We start from the raw sequence: 17,111 nt of genomic DNA, 5'->3' as shown, positions 1-17,111 counted from the left end.
TGAGACTTCTGAAACAAGCTGTGTCCCAGCAAAACCAGGTCTAATTCAACGCTCAGTTACAGTTATAAACTGCAGCATAAGAGTAAGAACACTGTACCTCTTGCTTTCACAGCTCTACTACTGTACAGCTACGTATACACTAGAAAATCAAATGTGTCCAGATCACTCTTTTTTAAACTGAGGCCAGCTGTCAAAGAAGATGTCTGCAGCCATACTATTTAATCTTCCCATACTGGATGGCTTTTGCCAAACTGCCAATTGCAAACAGGCCCTTGACCATGCTAAACTCTTGAACCATGCTTAGGAACCGTTTGGGAGAGTGTTAATTGGCAGAAGCTAGGACCGTGAAATGTGCTAAGTATTCAACAGCACAGAGGATCCGGTGCCAGTGTCCAGGAATGTTCCCTGGCTGCATCAGCCTAGATGTAGCCTTATTGTGTAAGTCCCGCCGCAATAAACAAATCTCTCTGCCAAAAACCAATTCCTCTGCCACGAAAGAAGATCTCTTGTTAAGATTGGGAATTCAGAGTTTATCTAGTAACTTCAATGGGGTTTAGCACCTGCATTTGTTTTGGGAGACACTTACATGGCACTTGAAACTTATCCTATAACTATAAGGAAAGATTAGTTTTGGGTAACTAACAATGAAGAACGTCAAAGGTCAAGATGCGTATTAATTTTTGTAGGCAAAGAGATGGCTCTGAAGTGAGAGAATAAAGGCTTCTTTAGTTATAGGTCTGGAAAGATCAACAAATAGGTATTTTTAAATTTTCAGTGGTGCTTCTAAAAGATTCCTCTAGCTGTAAGGAATACATCTGAAAAGAGAGTTTACATAGTAAAACACACGAGCAACAGCTTTATACAAATATCAATAACCACAGGTATATAAATCTTTCACTGGCAGCACTGAAATAACTTCAGGAGTACTACATACAGTAGATGATCTGAAATTTGCTCTTGAATCCAGCAGGCCACAGTCTCCCTGACATTGCTTTCTGATGATGTACTATTTGCTTGTACCTGGCATAAGGTATGTTTGCATGAATGGGGTAATAAAAATCCCATATGGTCTCTCTCCTAATTTCAACAAAAAACCTGCAGCTGATTTGTTTTCTGGTTGTTGTGTAATAATTAGGTATTAGTACCAGAAAATGAACAATTGAACTTGTTACTTTATTACTGTCCAGAAACATTTTGTTTATACCTAATCTTGTACTTTGGATGTATGTATTTTTTAACTGCGTGCTCCCTTCTTAGATGTCCTAAATATGTCAGCATGTCTTACCTGCTTTCCCTCCTGCATAATCCATACAACTGACAATTGTGGAAATAAATTAGTATTCTATTGTTTCAAAGCATCTCTGTGTTTTAATTAATTTAATACACATTGTCTCAATCCAAAGCAGCAAAAACATTGGAGATAGAATTCTGATCCCAATAAAACCAAACAAGGGGTTTGGCACTGACCTCTGTGCAGACAAAATTTCACCATTCATGCCATTTATTGCATCTCAAATGTGTATTTGTAATCGAAATTTATGCCACAACCAAAGCTACTATGTGCTCAGCATCAGAATGGTTGCTTCAGATTATAGAGCTGGGCCTAACTATGCATGTAGTTTGTTTTGCATTGTACATATGATGAAGTGCAAACAACCCTAATAATGCCTTAGAAATACTCTGGGAAACTGAATGGAACTGAAGGGAAAAAATGAGCACATATCCACTAAGATCTTTTTTAAATTATTTTCAGACCAGCCATGAATAACTTGAACTCTGTTTCAGTTCTTAGATGGCCTTCCTAATCAGCACAAAATATTCTGGGCCATACCTAAGACAACAGGATAAAATTTCCTGAAATACAGTAAGACTATGGAGCACAAAATTCCATGTATGTTAGATTAGGATTTCTCCATGTGGGGTCCATAAATTATTAACAGTCTAGCCTGAAATACCAGAAGACCCCCATAAGGCTGACAAGTCACATAGTGCTGGCTCCTTCATTGCTCCCAGAGGCTACATACTGTTCAAAACCAAAGTGCTCTAAATCATTTATAAATAATATGTTTGCCACAGAGCTGTTATGTAATTAAGTGTGAGAATATAAATGATAAAAAGTTATAAAATGCAATCAGAGTACTGATTCAGTTTAAGAAACAAAAATCGCTTATAAAATACTCTTATTAAAAGGAAATTTAAAAGGAACTGAAAGGGTAAAATCCTTTCAAGGAAGTAATACACAATTTTAAACAGCCTGCAGACTATATGATCAGAGTAAGTAAAAACTACTACTGAGCTCTAACCTTTCCCTCCAGAAAGAGAACCAGAAAAAGAGAGACTCGGAAAACAAAAAGAGAAATAAAACTTCTCTGCAAGGGAACAGTGATTAGACTATCTAAACACAAATAAAGGAAGTTATGACAGAGGTCTCCATGAATGGTATGGAGAAGATGAGGAGGGAACAATAACACAGGAACAAACTGACTCTTAATAAAATTATAAGGAACCAACTTTAACATTAAGAGAACAGATTCTTTCTCAAGAAATGCCTAGTTGTGGAACCTGTCACTATAGGATGTTGTGGGTCAAAAGCTATGAATAACTTCACAAGAGGACTAAAAAAATTAATAGTGGTAACTAGACCTATCATGGATAACGGCTCCTATGCAATCTGAATCTGGCTGGATCTTATAATTGGAAAAGTTGTGTGAGAAGGACCCCCTGCCCCATCATCCCCCTGCCCCGCCTCAGCCTATTTCTTTCTGTAAATATCTTCCACTGGGCACTGTCAAAGACTGATGAAAGAAGGATCTGATAGTCCTATAAAATACTCCCTGTCTGTCTTCCAAAAATCATGTGTTAAAGAACCATGACAATTCTAGCAAGTGCCATCAGTACAGATGTGATTAATTTACATCAAAATCCCCACTATGGAACCAGTTAGAGGAAAGCCAATTTCCACAAGCGAATGAGAAAACTTAAAATGTAAGTTAGAAGCAGAGAAAGACAGGGTTAACTTCAAACCTCCCACACAGAGTATGGGCACTGCAGGGAACACAAAAGCCTGACCTCAGCTACACCTTTGGCAGGACTCCTGATCCTCTGCAGTCAGACCTCACCCTCCCTGGTCCAAACTCGCCATGTCCCATGTTAAGTATGCATCAGCTCACAGTACATTACAGGGATCTTTCAGTAAGTTATGATTATTATGATTATTATGATTATATATAAGTTATGATTATAAGTTTAAGGAAAAATTAAGGAAAAGAGAAAGGGAAGTTTCACTTTACTGATTGAAACACAAGATGAGTCATGGGGGAAAAGAAGTCTGAAAAATCCAAGCTTTGTACCCAGGTCCATCACAGACTGGTCTTGACTCAGCAAATGAAATTTGTTTCTCAGTTTTCCAATCAATAAAATAGAAATACTAATGCAGGCTGTATAAGTTTTTTGGGGGGTTGCTGTTTTTTTTTTTCATTTGAAACAAGAAATTTCATGGTAAAAAGAAAGAAAGTAAAAAATAGGTTTACATGAGTACATACATAATATTCCAGGTTATGGTGCATAATGAATACAAGAACCATCACTAGTAGAATGAAGTTCTACTTTCATTTTACTTGAAATAACAGACTTCATTCTACACCGGGCAGACTTAAACGAATAAAAGTATCAACAAATTAGTATTTGACGTTTTTAAATAGCAAGATGTAACTCTAGTTTTTCAAAAGTTCAAATAACTTCCTTCTTACAGTTATTTTTGGCCAGAACTATGAACTAAAGTAAAGATGAATTCACAAATATTTTGTTTTCAGATGGAAATTGCATTTCCTGTGAACAAACTTCCTCCAAAACACCTGGCCCAGCATTTGCAACACTCCCCTACTTCACAGAGACACTGTGAGACAAAGTAAATAACACTTGGAAGAAGCAGAGGTTTTATAAATCACTGTAAGAGTAAAAATAAGCCTGAATATTGTGAGCCAACTATTCTTTCAAAAGCAAATGGAGATTAAAATATTCAATGGAGTTTGTACAAAGAACAGCCTGAACTTTGCCAGTTCAGAGCTGGCTGTACTCATTAACTCAGGAATGCCCTCGGGCTGCTTGGTGTGAAAGGTATAACATAGAACTGGATTTCTCTAGAGTTCTGAAGGACATCTAGGCAGTCATCTTCAAAAAAAAAAAAAAGAAAAAGAAAAGAAAAGAAAAGAAAAAACCCCTTACAATCTTCTCATAACGTGACAGGACCCTTCTGCAAGCAAATACATCCACTTCCTCTGACGTAGGATTGGTAAAACAATGGAGAAGGATTTAAAAGGACAGTGCAGAGAATGAGGAGATCTTGGGTGGCATACAGAGCAGCAGGCTAAGAATCCCCATGGTGGGAAGGCTAGCAGTCATGCAGCAGTCTAGACGGTATCACTCTACTTCCTTTTCCTTTCTCTGCAGAGCCAAGTTACTCCAGCTAGAAAAAATATTAACTTTAAACAGTAGTTACTGTAGTCATTACACTCAAGATTACTGAAAGATGACTATGCAAGATAACTACAAATTATTATAAACAAACATTTGAGGCATGACAGGCTCTTCCTAGGCTGGACTCCTGTACATCAAGAAGCCAAGTAAGGCTTAATTCTGGCAGCTGAATTCTAGCAATATGTCATTCCTCAAATTCTTAATGAGAACATTTTGACTATTTGCTGGCAAGGAAAAAATAAGAACATGCTGTTCAAATAGGAAAGAGAAGAGCAAGCTGACCAGTTATAGCAAGCATTACTGAACTAAAATGGAATGTGCTTAGTTTCTAGCAGGGTTTAGCAGCAATACAAATACATTTCATCGATGTACCATTGCTGAAAAGAAAGTGATACTACACACGGTTCAAAATAAAAACAATAACATCTCCATATATTTAATGCTGCTGCTTTATCATTCATTCAGATATGGCTTACAAAAAAGGCACAGAGAATGGGAAATGGGGAAATGAGAAGCATCAGTGGGAAGGAAGCAGTAAAGTAGACCTGCAGCTCTACAGTTCCATGAGAGGCAGACTGGAGGTTCTTCTAAGAGAAACCACTAACAGCACGCTCTGTTCGGTACAGTGCTCCTATCTGTCACTTGCAGCGCGGTGGAGAAATCTTAACAATTACCTCTACTGCCTGTATCAGTCTGGTTTAACCCATGGCTGCTTTGAGCTCCTTTGAGCCAGTTCAGACCTCAGTGTGCTCTAACTACAGCTTAATGAAACACAAGGAAAAACAAGTTTCATTCTACAATGTGTCCCTTGCACATTATGTTTCCTCTTCACAATGTTTAGAGGCTTGGACAGGTAGAAAACTCCCTCTGATTTCCAATCTACATTTATTCATACCCCCATCTTAGAGTAATCTCTTAATTTTTTTTTTTTTTTTGTCCAATTAAAACAAGCTTCCTTTCCTATTACATTTGCCTCAACTAGTACATTCAAAGACTGTAAGGTCTTTCATGCTTCACTTACTGAAACTACATAATCCAAGTTCTTTTAGTCTCTTGTTCACCCCTCTCTTTTAATAGGGATTTTAAATAATCTTTTACAACCCTTCTAAGTCCAGTTTCATGCATATGAATTTCTGTATCTGTTCTCAGCTTTAGAGATTCACCAGCCACATGCACCACATGTGGCATTAGTACTTCCTTATCTGTGCAAGAAAGAGGGCTGAATTTACATATGGCTGAATTTACCTTTTCCACATTACCATCAAATTGAGTGTAGCCTTTCTTTGGCTTATATATCCATTCTTTCAAATTCTCTCATCTACCATCTGACAAGCTCTGAGCTTCTGTCAGAGAGTGTTTCCTGTTAGTCCCTAAGCACATGACCTTGTAGTTTTTATTATTCTATTTTATCCCATTTTTTTTCTGTACTCCTCAAGGTCATGCAATTATTTCGGTACAACACCACCCTACAGGGACTGTTTCCCAACTTTGTGATGTCAACAAATTTCATTAGCAAGTTCTAGTTTTTGTGCCAAGATCACTAATGAAAATATTAAAGAATACCAGTTTCAATATCAATTTTTGGACAGAGCTCCAACAACTTCCCCCTGCCATTCAGCATAATACACTGCCACCTTTTCCTCTGAGGTATTTCTTTGCCCATCTGACAATTAATTTACTAATTCCCCTCTTGTTAAGTTTAAAAATTTTGTTTGTCTAGAAAAGCAGTTACTGTGTCACAGAAGGAAAGCAGGCAAGTCTGGCATGATCTGTTTATGGAAAAAAAAAAAAGTTTTATCTATTTACTTCCATGTCAGATTTTTTTCTTCCAGAATTATTTTTTTTTAATCTGTACAAGCACAGGCTAAAAAGTGCCTGCCCTCTACAAAAAGCCAATTTGCCTTAAGTGTCCACGTTACAGAAAACTAGTTAGTTCAGATACTCATTTCAGCTGAGTCTTGTCGAGAAAATCTTCACTCTTAATTCCAGGAGCAAGTGGTTCCTACTCCTCCTTTGCTTGTCCAGAAAAATAGTAGTATCATGCTTTTACAACAGAACCAATTACCAGGGACTAAAATACAGTTTTTACTAAAGGTTAGAATTGTTCTGGTTTTAAATTTACCTGGCAACTTAAAAAAAAACCAACAAACCATTGCCATAGATTTGTCTACAATTGAAGTGGAGCATAGCAAGAGGTATTTGAACTATCTAGCTCTGGAAACAGAAAAAAGTATGGATGTCTCAGCATGGAAATATCTATGAAGTCATCATTTTCTCTGATCAGTGAGATTTAAATTTGGCACAGACTAAAGTCATGTATATTAAATTTACAGCTGCAAAGTTAACTTACTAGTTTGCAAATTAAAACCTTCAGTGCATAGAAGTGGGGCTAAACATTTTTATATTACACTATAGACTATATTCTGGGAGCTCTGAAAACTTCAAAAAAGATTAAAAAAAAGAAAAAAGCATGAACACTGACAGCATTTAACAAATCAATTGCCTTTTTTTTTTTTTTTTTTTTAAAATCAGTGTATTCTATAACCTAGTCCTGTTAAATTTTGCTTAGGTACAGACTGAGGTGTATGAGGTCCACACTCATCCAACTCATGTATTTTATATAAACTAAATCAGTTTTACAGAACCAAATCAGATTTTAAAATACCTGCTAACATATTTGCATTCCTTTATCTGAGATATTTAATGTATTTAAAAATTCTATTGAGACAGAGTATATATTATGTAATGTTAACCACTGTATTACTCCTAATTTTATATTCACTGAATACTGCTCTTTTGCCTTTGTTTTACTTCATGTTGGGTTTTACCCAAAAAGCTCAATTTAGCCACAGAAATAAAGGAATGAGCTTTTTAAGGGAACCTCTCTTGCATTCTTTTCTTTATCTGTTGCAGACAGCCATTCTTATTGGTTTATATCTTAAGAGAAAGCAATAAATCAGACCTGGAAATCTGACAGGATTGTGCAAGACTGATGCAACACAAAGTAAGACCATCATTAAACCTTTCTGTTTTCAAGAGTACCCAGAAGAGCACACAGTTTGAAAAAAGCACCTGATATATACAGTATGAATACAATTTTCTCATACCTCTACTGTTCTAGGAACTAACTTTAAAAACAGAACAGCCTAAAACAGGAAAGGATTTCAGTTGCATTGTTGTTCCACAGAAGTAGATTATTGGACTGGAAACTGGATTATCCAAGAGGAGAAATATTCATTTGCAAGATTTACATAACCTCCACCCTTTCCCTAGTTCCTAAAGAATGAACACAATCATGCACACAAAGATCTTGTTCCAGGCCCATCAAGAAGTCTGGAGAAGAATGAAAGCCAATGTTTCTTTTTCTATAGGGTGAAATTCTAGATTACTTATATAAAATTGCTTTCACCACCCCACTAAACAGTTTAGCACTTGAAAAACTACCAGGAAAAAAATTATAGTCAGGATAATGTACAATGAATAAGTAAGAGCAAACTGTATTGTGTTTGTTCCTGCACCTAAAGGAAGGAGACTTAAAAAATGGTTGTTATACTCTATGAAAGTGTGCCTACAGCTGATTGAGAGGAAGAACAAGAAACTTGAACAGAAATGACAGGAAGTTTAGAATCTCAGCCCACAAGACAGCATGTAGCAGGCTCCTCCCTGTAAGTCTGTAATGCCCCTTTATTTAAACTCTCTTTTGGTCTCCTCTGTCCTGTTTTGCTTTTTTTCAAACCTCACTAAAATAAATCAACACTTCTGAACACTCTCATTACTTCTGAAGCTTGACTTTGAGCTTTTAAGATGAAAAAAACAGTGATGCTTTTTCAGACAGGATCAATTTTCTCCTCCTTTCATTCATGCCTTATGTCCTCAATTTCTTTTTCCTTCCTTCTCCTCTTCTTACTGCTATTCCATATCCTCCTCCTAAATTGTATTTCTCCATATTCTGTTCTCAACTGTCTATGTTTTGCTCTTTAGCCCGTTCTCACAGACCCAGTACGGAGCAGGCCTGAAGCATGACTGTAAGCAGAAGCACAGCCAGAAAGGCAAAGAGCAAAATAGCTTTTAAATGTACCGCTCCAGATAGGATGAAAAAAGGAGTGGGAAACTAGCTGACTGAACACATCTGCCTGAATGAGTCTTTAAAGAAATGTGCCACTAGCCTATTTGAAGAAGAAAATGGATGGGTATATAAATTTTAGACTCTATACAGGATGTGGGAATGAGAGCAATCAGATGACTAACCTTCATGTGACTGCTTGCTACAGGCTACATAAGGAAATCTTTGCTAGAGTATGTCTAAAAGGCAAGGTTGTGAGTATAGGTATGCATGGCAGGGGAGACCTTAGGACTGGAATACAGTTAGGTAAAGATACCCACAAAATAATGTGTCCCCACTTAGCTTACTGCAAGCTGAAGAGATACTTTTTTACTTGTTCTGCTCTTATGTTGGATCTTTCTGTGATAATACAGCTGAGCATACAATCGAGAATTTGGACTAAAGTGTTGTTACAGCCTCCTTTCTGCCCCCCTAGAAAATGCATATGATTATTATTTTATGTTACCAATAATAAAAATGCTATTTACTTGTTCTCTGGTTCTTTTACCCTTTTGTGGCTCTCCTTCCCACCAATCTGTTTTCCTTCCTATGGGTAACTTGCAGTATTATGAAGAGCACTAAGGTAACTGCTCAGTGAAAAAAACACTGCTCCTGAAGAGCGTCTTGGAATTTGAAAGGGTTTTTCCTCCTCTCTGGGCAGAAAAGTTTAAACATATAAATCTGATGATACCCCCAAGGCTTAGAAGACATGGCAAATCACATATTCTTACTTCATCAAACTTTATACTGCTACTGTGTATGCAGAATAGGGCCCAGTTTCCCTGGTATCTTTCAAATTGGCGATTCTTCTAGAATGATTTTCTTCATTCTTTTTCTTCTGAGCAGAGTAGCATGGCCTCAGACACACTCTGAAGAGCTCAGTAATTACTTCACAAAAACATGATGGCAGTTCCAGCCACTGGAATTAAACATACTTTTCAATTATAACGGTAATGTCCCATAAGTGTCTTAAGGTCAATGATAAACGGTATTTGATGACATAACATTCTTTATGATAGGCTGGTAAAAGAGACTGGACCATAACAGGTATAACCATACACAGTATAATGTGTAGTGCTGAACTACATTAAGTGAAAATATTTTTAAAAAAAGACTTAGCTAATAAACCACACCTTAAATTCTGCATTAGCTTGTGGAATTTTCTGCCTCACATGCTACACATAATTTGCTAATTTAGTCTTTGCAAAATCCCCCAGTAAGTACAGACACAGCTTCTGTTAGGTATAAAAAGTTGATTTCACATGACTATCAGCTCATAAGGAGGAAGAAAGATCAGTGCAGCAGAACAAAAGTAACAATGATAAAATCAATTACCTACTCAATAAAACATAATTTAAAAGTCACAAAATTTAGCCTTCTATCCCTCCAATCTGAGAAGATTTGAAGGAGATGTAATTTCTTTATGAATCATTTGAAGATGAGGAGGATAGTAAGTGTTTGAAAAGGTTGTTGTAAACATGTTCCAAGCGTTAAGAAGAAATATGAAAGAAAACAGAGAACAGGTGCTCCAGTACAACTGCAGGTACGAAAATGTTCATAGAAATACTGTGTATAAAAAACACAATACAATAAAATTATTTCAGAGGAAGTAATCAGAATTTATATACACATCAGCCAGTGGCAACAACAGTATAGATGACACTGCAACAGAAAAGTTCTAACACACAAAAAAACCCTTTTGTGTGCAGCTGTGAAACACAGGTTTGCAGATCACTCGTAAGTGAAAATGATGCATGATGCCTGCAGATTTGAGAAAAAAATATTTCATGCAATAACTTTTAAATTTTTTGAGCTCTCCTAACTATATTAAGATTTTTCCTCTGGTACCTAACTTTCCATAAATACGTTTTAACCTGGACTGCACACGTAGAAAAACCCAACACCTTGGATATGCTTAAGGATCTGGATACAGTCCACCTTCATTCTCTTCCAGCTCTGTGTTTTGTGTCACACCCTGCGCCCCCGCCATCAACAACTCTGCCACATTTTTCTTTCTTCCTTTTGAAAATCTTCATATCGGCCTGTTAGCCTGGAGCCAAGCTGAATGGTTGGATGACTGAGTAGAAGTAAAAGCCTATTTTATTTTACTCTGGATCCCACTCCTCCAAGTTTAACATGTTTTCAACTCTAGCCAGCTCTCCAGTTTAACAATCTATGTTACTAATACTACCAAACTTTACATAAACACCAGTACTAAAACCACATAAACATTCTTCTGCATCCCTGCATAGCACATATCCTGTACTGACAATAACTGCAACAGGAAATCATTTGCCCTTGTAGCATTGTTTCATACTTGCACCATATATTCTAATTTTAAAATTCTTCTGTCAGCTCATTTAGGGCTTCCTGTGCCACACCTGTGTTATTCTCTGAACTGTGTGGAAGACTCTGTTAAGATTCACGGGTAGAGAATCTTAAAATATACTGTAATTAAAGCTCACAGACTACATTTACTCTGAGAAAAAAGGAATGGAAGAAACCGATACAAATCCTAAGGCACTTCTAGAAGATTAGCAGCGAAAAACAAATCTGTGCTGAAGAAATGGCTGAGGCGAACAAGAAAGCAGAGTCCACAGAGAGGCAAAAATATAAAAACGAGGTCATAATCAGAATGAGGTCATAATCCTACTTTGGGATACACAGATGCCTTTGCTTGACTGGCTTTGCAAAGAAGCAATGCAGAGATCAAGGACTACAGTGATACTAACTAAAATGATAAGCAGAATGTTTCTTATAAATATACAATAACAAGAGGCACTAACACAAAACTGGGTTTTTAATGGCAATGTTAACATTGACTTTTAACATGGTTTTATCTTCAAATTTCTAGTGAGAACTAAAAATTCAAATATCTATCATTAAACAGCTAAGAACAAACTACACAAAAAAACTAAGAATGCTCACTGTGCGAATACACTGTATGAATTTTAGGACAATGAGAGCATCAGATATTCAACTCCCTTCAAAATCACAAAATCTAGGAAACTTTTCAGAAAACAAGAGGCAAAAAAATACGGTATCTGTTAAAACATTAAAAAATATATACATGTCAATTACTGGCCATGTCATCTGAAAGTCTCAAGAAAAAACACTTTACACAGACCTTGTATTAATTAACTTCAACTTGTGAATATGACCACCCAAATCACTGAAAAGTGTGGTCACATATATATATATATATGTATACACACACACATATACATATAACAAAATCCTGGAAAATTTAATGAAAATATTCCCAAAGAATTCTGTGTTTATGAAATAAAAAGTTGGCCACTTGATGAAAAATGTTGGAGAGTGAAACGGAGAAAACTGTCATTTTCAGTGGGCTTCTTTCACTGACAATATTAACAGAAGAAACACTACCAAAAATTGATCTGATCAAAATGTACTAATATTGACTTTTTAATGAAAATGGATACTAGAGGAACAAAAGCATAGTATTTAAATAAGGCAGGGAAGTAATTTGATGCAGTGACTTGTGTTCCACACAGTCAATTCTGGAGTGAAATGGTACTGCCATCTGGATGAGCTAAAGGAGATGCTGGAAGGGAACCTCACAGGGAAATTATTTAGATTGTTATTGCAGAACACGCTGTTGGAAAAGTGAACATGCTTTTATACACATCAGCACTTTTCCAATCCTTAAGGACCATAAGAAAGGCAACGGGAAGAGAGGGAATACAAAAAGTTGTATTCAGCAGCATGTGCTAAGGTTGGTAATACTTAACCTTGTATTGTGTTGGGTGTGGTAATACTTAAAAGTATCATTGTTTACCTAGAAATGAAATGTGTTAATGAAATCTACAGGCTTATTCAGGGAGATGACAACAGTGAAATACAGAAGGTACTTGAGCAACTAGAAATGCTAGTATTCATCCACCTGTAACTCCTTCTGCACATAACGAAAGGAAACACTCCTCCCTCTCCAAAATAACAGAGCAGATAAAATTTTAGGGAATACGGCTTTGGAGCAAGGACCCTCAGGCAGGTGACAGATAGTGTAGGATCCTCGTAGGCAACATGGCACTTCAACACCACGCAACTCTGGGATGTACGTATGCTTGTCCAGGATCTGGCTTGGGAGCTGCCCAGGCTCCACAAGCCACCCACGTCCCTGGGCTATGGCACGGGCACCTTCAGTAAAGACAATGTGCGTATCCTGAAGTGAGCACTAGAAAACGATTGCTGGAAAAGCAACGGCTGCCTCGTTCGTTTTAAGGGGCTATTAACTCAAAAACCCAGCGGCTTGGAACAGCCCAAGCAGAGCCTCCCTGGGCCGCGACCAGGCGGCTTCGCGAGCTGCTCCCGGTTACCTCAGGTGCAGCCACAGCGGTTTTGACACTGGGGACAACCGCGTCCTCAACAAGGGGTAGAACGGGGAGGAAGGGGGAGGTTGCGGCAGCCCCTTACCTTGCCGCGGCTCCCCCAGCCCACAGCCCTCGGCCGCGGCCCCTCGGCCGCCTCAGGGGGGGGTAACGCCGCCGGACCCTCGCGCGCGGGCCCTCCCGCGCACCCACTGCGCCTGCGCGACCCGAGCGGCCCGGCCCGCGCGCGGCGGGCGGCGCCACCGCGATTGGCCCGGCCCCTCCGACCGCTCCCCCCGCCCACTCCTGCCGGCGCCGGGCGCGCGCGGGAAGATCCGGGCTCCCCGGCGGGGAGACGCGCGACCCCGCTGCCGCGGCCGCCACACCGCGCAGGCGCGCCGCCGGGGCGGGAGAGGGAGGGGGGAGCGCGAGAGGCCGCCCCGCAGCGCCGGGCTCAGGGAGGGGAGCGGGGAGGAGCGGGAGGTGCCGTAAGGCGGGGCCGGGCCCGGGCCCGGAGTCGCCGCCGGGAGGGGGCGAGAGAGGAGCTGCGTGCTGCGGCCGCCGGCCACCGGCGGTGAGTCGGGGGTCGGGCAGGGTCGCGTCCCTGCTGAGGCGGCGGCCCTGGCGGCAAGCCGGGGCCCTACGGCGGGCAAAGGGTAGCGGGGGGTCCGCCTCTCCGCCCCCGCGGGACGTGGTGAGGGGAGGCCGGGACCCGCCGGCGGCGGTGTGGGGAACGCCGCGGGCCGTTCACCTGCTGGTGTGCGGGGGGGGTCCCGCCGTGCGGGGAGGGGCGGGCGGGCGCCCACCGTCGCCTGCTGAGGGCGCCGCGCGGCGCCCACCCGCGGAGGGGCCCGCGCGGCACGGGGTGAGAGCGGGTCGGGGCCGGTGCCTGCGGGCAGCGGGGCTGTGGGGTGTGGGGTGGGCTACCCGGGGCGCGGGCACCGCCGCCGTGCGGAGCTGGGGCCAGCTCCTGCGTTAAGAGCCGGGAGGTGAAGTTAATGTTTAACGTGGTAGTCACATGCCCATCAGCGAGTTCGTCTGGAGCGTTTTCAAAGACTGTTTGGAACAGGAAATGCCGGTACAGGTAGGATGGAGCTGTCTGAAATTTAATCAGTTTACAGTATTTGGAGGCTGTGTTTGTTCTTTGCTGTGTTCGTAGAGGTGGAGTTTGAGGCACGTCGGTAGCTGTATGCAAAGCATCAGCTTAGCACCCGAGCCGCCGTTTAACTTTGTCCCTTGCTTAGGTTTTAATTGCAAATATTTTAGAATTAGCTTTTCGGAGGAAATGGCTTGTTCTCTCGACAGCTGTTTTTGCCTTCCCAAAATAAGCTTGGGTTTTACGTATCTCTACTTAATGCCTTATTTTGTGCACGCAAAAAAGCCCCCTCTCGGTTTACTTTGAAGCTACTAGGATTATTTTCGGAGCAAAAACTTAAATCGTGTGAATAGTATTGTGCCTGACCAGTGATGCGGTATCCCCTTTCCCCTCAAGGCAGTGGAACTGAGTATTATTAACTGCTCTGTTCTTGTAGAATGGAAGGGTGATTTCAGGCATCAAAATAGTGAGAGCACGTGTTATAATCTGAATATAAACTAGCCCCATCAGATGATACGTAACCGTTTCTTCCTCTAACAAATTGTTGCAAAGTGAGATGTAGTTACTGGTTTGTTTTCTTAAATATCAGATTACTTGTGGAAAAAGTACTCCTGGACCAGTGGGGTGTTTGCAGTGAAAACACCTAAGATATGCACTTGACTGTCATATCAAAGCCTGATAGTGCAGAATTGCTTTCAGTCGTACAGTGTGCATGATGTACTACTAACAGAATTGTTTGGGTGAGAGACCCATAGGACTTTGGGGTCAGAGTATTAGCTCTATCACGTGTTGCGTTGCTTGCAGAGATCTTGGTAGCAACCCTTTGTTGTTTTTCCTTGTTTAATGCCTCTTGATAGAGTAAAAGAGTTTAGTCACGCAACAGGCACAGTGATGAGAATGAAAACTTTGAAAGCAGAGACAAGTTGGGATTGGAGCAAGGTTAAATGATTATGGGTTGAGGCTGTAACGGAGATGGACTGGATCAGAATTTTAGACATATGAACAGAGTGAAATGTTTGTGGATAGGTTTGTACTGATCTGTTTGTGAAGAAATATGTGAAGTGTAACGATTCAGATCATTCTTTTTTGTGGGTGGGCTTGAAGATGATGCACCTATTGGCATTCCTTGTAACTCAATTATGTAGTTTTTCCTGGTGACTTAAGAAATCGGAAAGCTTTTGGGGGAAGGAAGAGCACTTGGTATTTTGCACTTATGTTAATGATCAAAACCATCTACATAGAAAACTGAAAGGCGAGATTACAGTTTGGTCAGGCGGTTAATCTGGGATAAAAAGGCAAGTGTGAGAATTATCATTGCAAAGACACCTTCTATCTTTTTTTTGTTAAAGAAAGAGTATGTGGTAATCTTGGAACATACCATTCTGTAAAGGAGTAGGAAGATGGAGAAACAAATCTGCTCTGTAGTTTCTGTGCGATGATTCACTGTAAATGCTGGCCCATGTCATAGGTTCGGAATTTGTTTTCTTTAAGATCTTTTACTTGGAGTTCCCATTGTAGCTATTTCTAAAGTTGGTTTCTTGTTGCAACAGCCTGGAGATGCCGAGCTTGTGAACCTGTTGTTTTGGTTTTGATGCAAACAGGAAAGTTTTTATTGGAACAGCTTAAAGAAAAAATTGTATACTTATACAAAAGCCATCTGGGATAGCATCTATGCTTCTGCCGCTCCCATCTTGAAAGGATACAGAGAAGTATGACATGCAGGAGCGGCAGTTCGGTGTATGAGGGACAGCTAAATGGATAAGGACTGGAGAAGAGAAAATAGATGAAAAAGATTGGGTTTAAAATCTTCAGAGAATGGTTGTAAGAATTTCTGGAAGATACAACCATCAAACACCCCTTTTATCTCCTGGGCACTTCTTGAGTCGGTGACTGAAGGCAGAAAGAATGTGTCAGACCAATAACACTGGCTGGTATACTTGCAGATGGCCCACAAAATCAAGGCTAATAGTGGTTGCTGGGGATGGGATTTTTGTTTTGTTTTGTCTTAGTGTTACTGTGTTGCAAGTGCTATTAATGCAGGGTTGTTTGTTTTTTTTTTTCTCTATTTGATATTTCAAATAGTGAGAATTTGCATTCTCATAAACCTATTTCTTTCACAGCTTTTGAATTGTATAGTATTATTTTCAAAGACAAAGACTGGTGACTATTAAAAGCATTAGGTGTATCTTACGGCAACTGAGAGCTGTTGACATAACACAGTTCGACATTGTGGTGAAGGTGGAAGGGGACAGTTTGAGCCAGGACCGAAAAATATGAGTCAGTCTAGTTGAGGTGAATGTAAGAGTTTGTTCGTTTCAAATTTTTGTCTTTTACTACATTTTTTTAAGCAGCTTCATTGCTGGTGTGGTTTTTTTGGTGTTTGTTTTTTTTTTTTTTTTTTTTCCCCAAACATGGCGGGGAAATGATTGCAGCCTCCAATATTGTCTCAGGACAAATCAGATCTTTGTTTTGTTGGCAATTTTTGTCAAATTTTAAATGACAGGCTTTTGAGCTGTGGAGAACACTGAAATTCTCACAGTTGCAAGTTGTTGAAATTTTGATGGATTTCATCCTGTTGAGGAGGAGAAAGTAAGCACAGTCCTAATAATGTTGGCTCACTGCAGAAAGCTCTAGTGGTTTCCTATCATAAGTTTATTCCCTTGCAGTAAATTTAATCACTTTTTCTTCCAAATTTTTGTTGTCTTGTATCTGAATTCCTGAGTTGTATATCAGTTCAGAAATCAATTTACCAGAGTTCTCAGACCATTGGGTGAGTTGCCAGGCTCAGCACAGAGGCATGTACTGCCAGGAGAAGCTAAAAGCTCTGTGGCTTCAAAGTAACCTTAGTGTTGGGCATGAGAAAGCTTTGCCATTAGTCATTTATGCAGCACACTGAGAGTAGTTGCAAAATGAAGTTGTGAAGATGTAAATAACAATTCTTCAGCCAAATTTCAGAGACAGTCAACAGCTTCTGAACCCATTGGCAGGTTTCCACCCAATGTGACAGAAGGGATAGAAGTCTTATAGATGATGATGTATGTACAAAGTGCATGAAAACATGCAGCTGGCTGGAAGAGAGAGACCTTGTAAGAAGACGCAAGGAGCA

The 17,111-nt window shown here is 40.0% G+C and overlaps 1 protein-coding gene across 3 annotated transcripts in view; it reads left to right on the top strand.

Annotated features, from left to right (window-relative positions):
• The first annotated feature begins 13,394 nt into the window (after nt 1-13,394).
• The window catches only part of USP53 (ubiquitin specific peptidase 53), a 40,446-nt gene continuing 36,729 nt past the window's right edge, over nt 13,395-17,111 (top strand). For all 3 annotated transcript variants that reach the window (XM_040584267.1, XM_040584272.1, XM_040584261.1), the window contains exon 1: nt 13,395-13,483. The gene's annotated coding sequence lies outside the window, so the exon portion shown is untranslated. The remainder of the gene's footprint in view (nt 13,484-17,111) is intronic.

The sequence above is a fragment of the Falco naumanni genome, chromosome 1 (genome assembly GCF_017639655.2).
Source record: "Falco naumanni isolate bFalNau1 chromosome 1, bFalNau1.pat, whole genome shotgun sequence".
In the NCBI taxonomy this organism is placed as follows: Eukaryota; Metazoa; Chordata; class Aves; order Falconiformes; family Falconidae; genus Falco; species Falco naumanni.
Note: the sequence above shows the minus strand (reverse complement) of the source record. Positions and strands in the feature narration are given on the sequence as shown.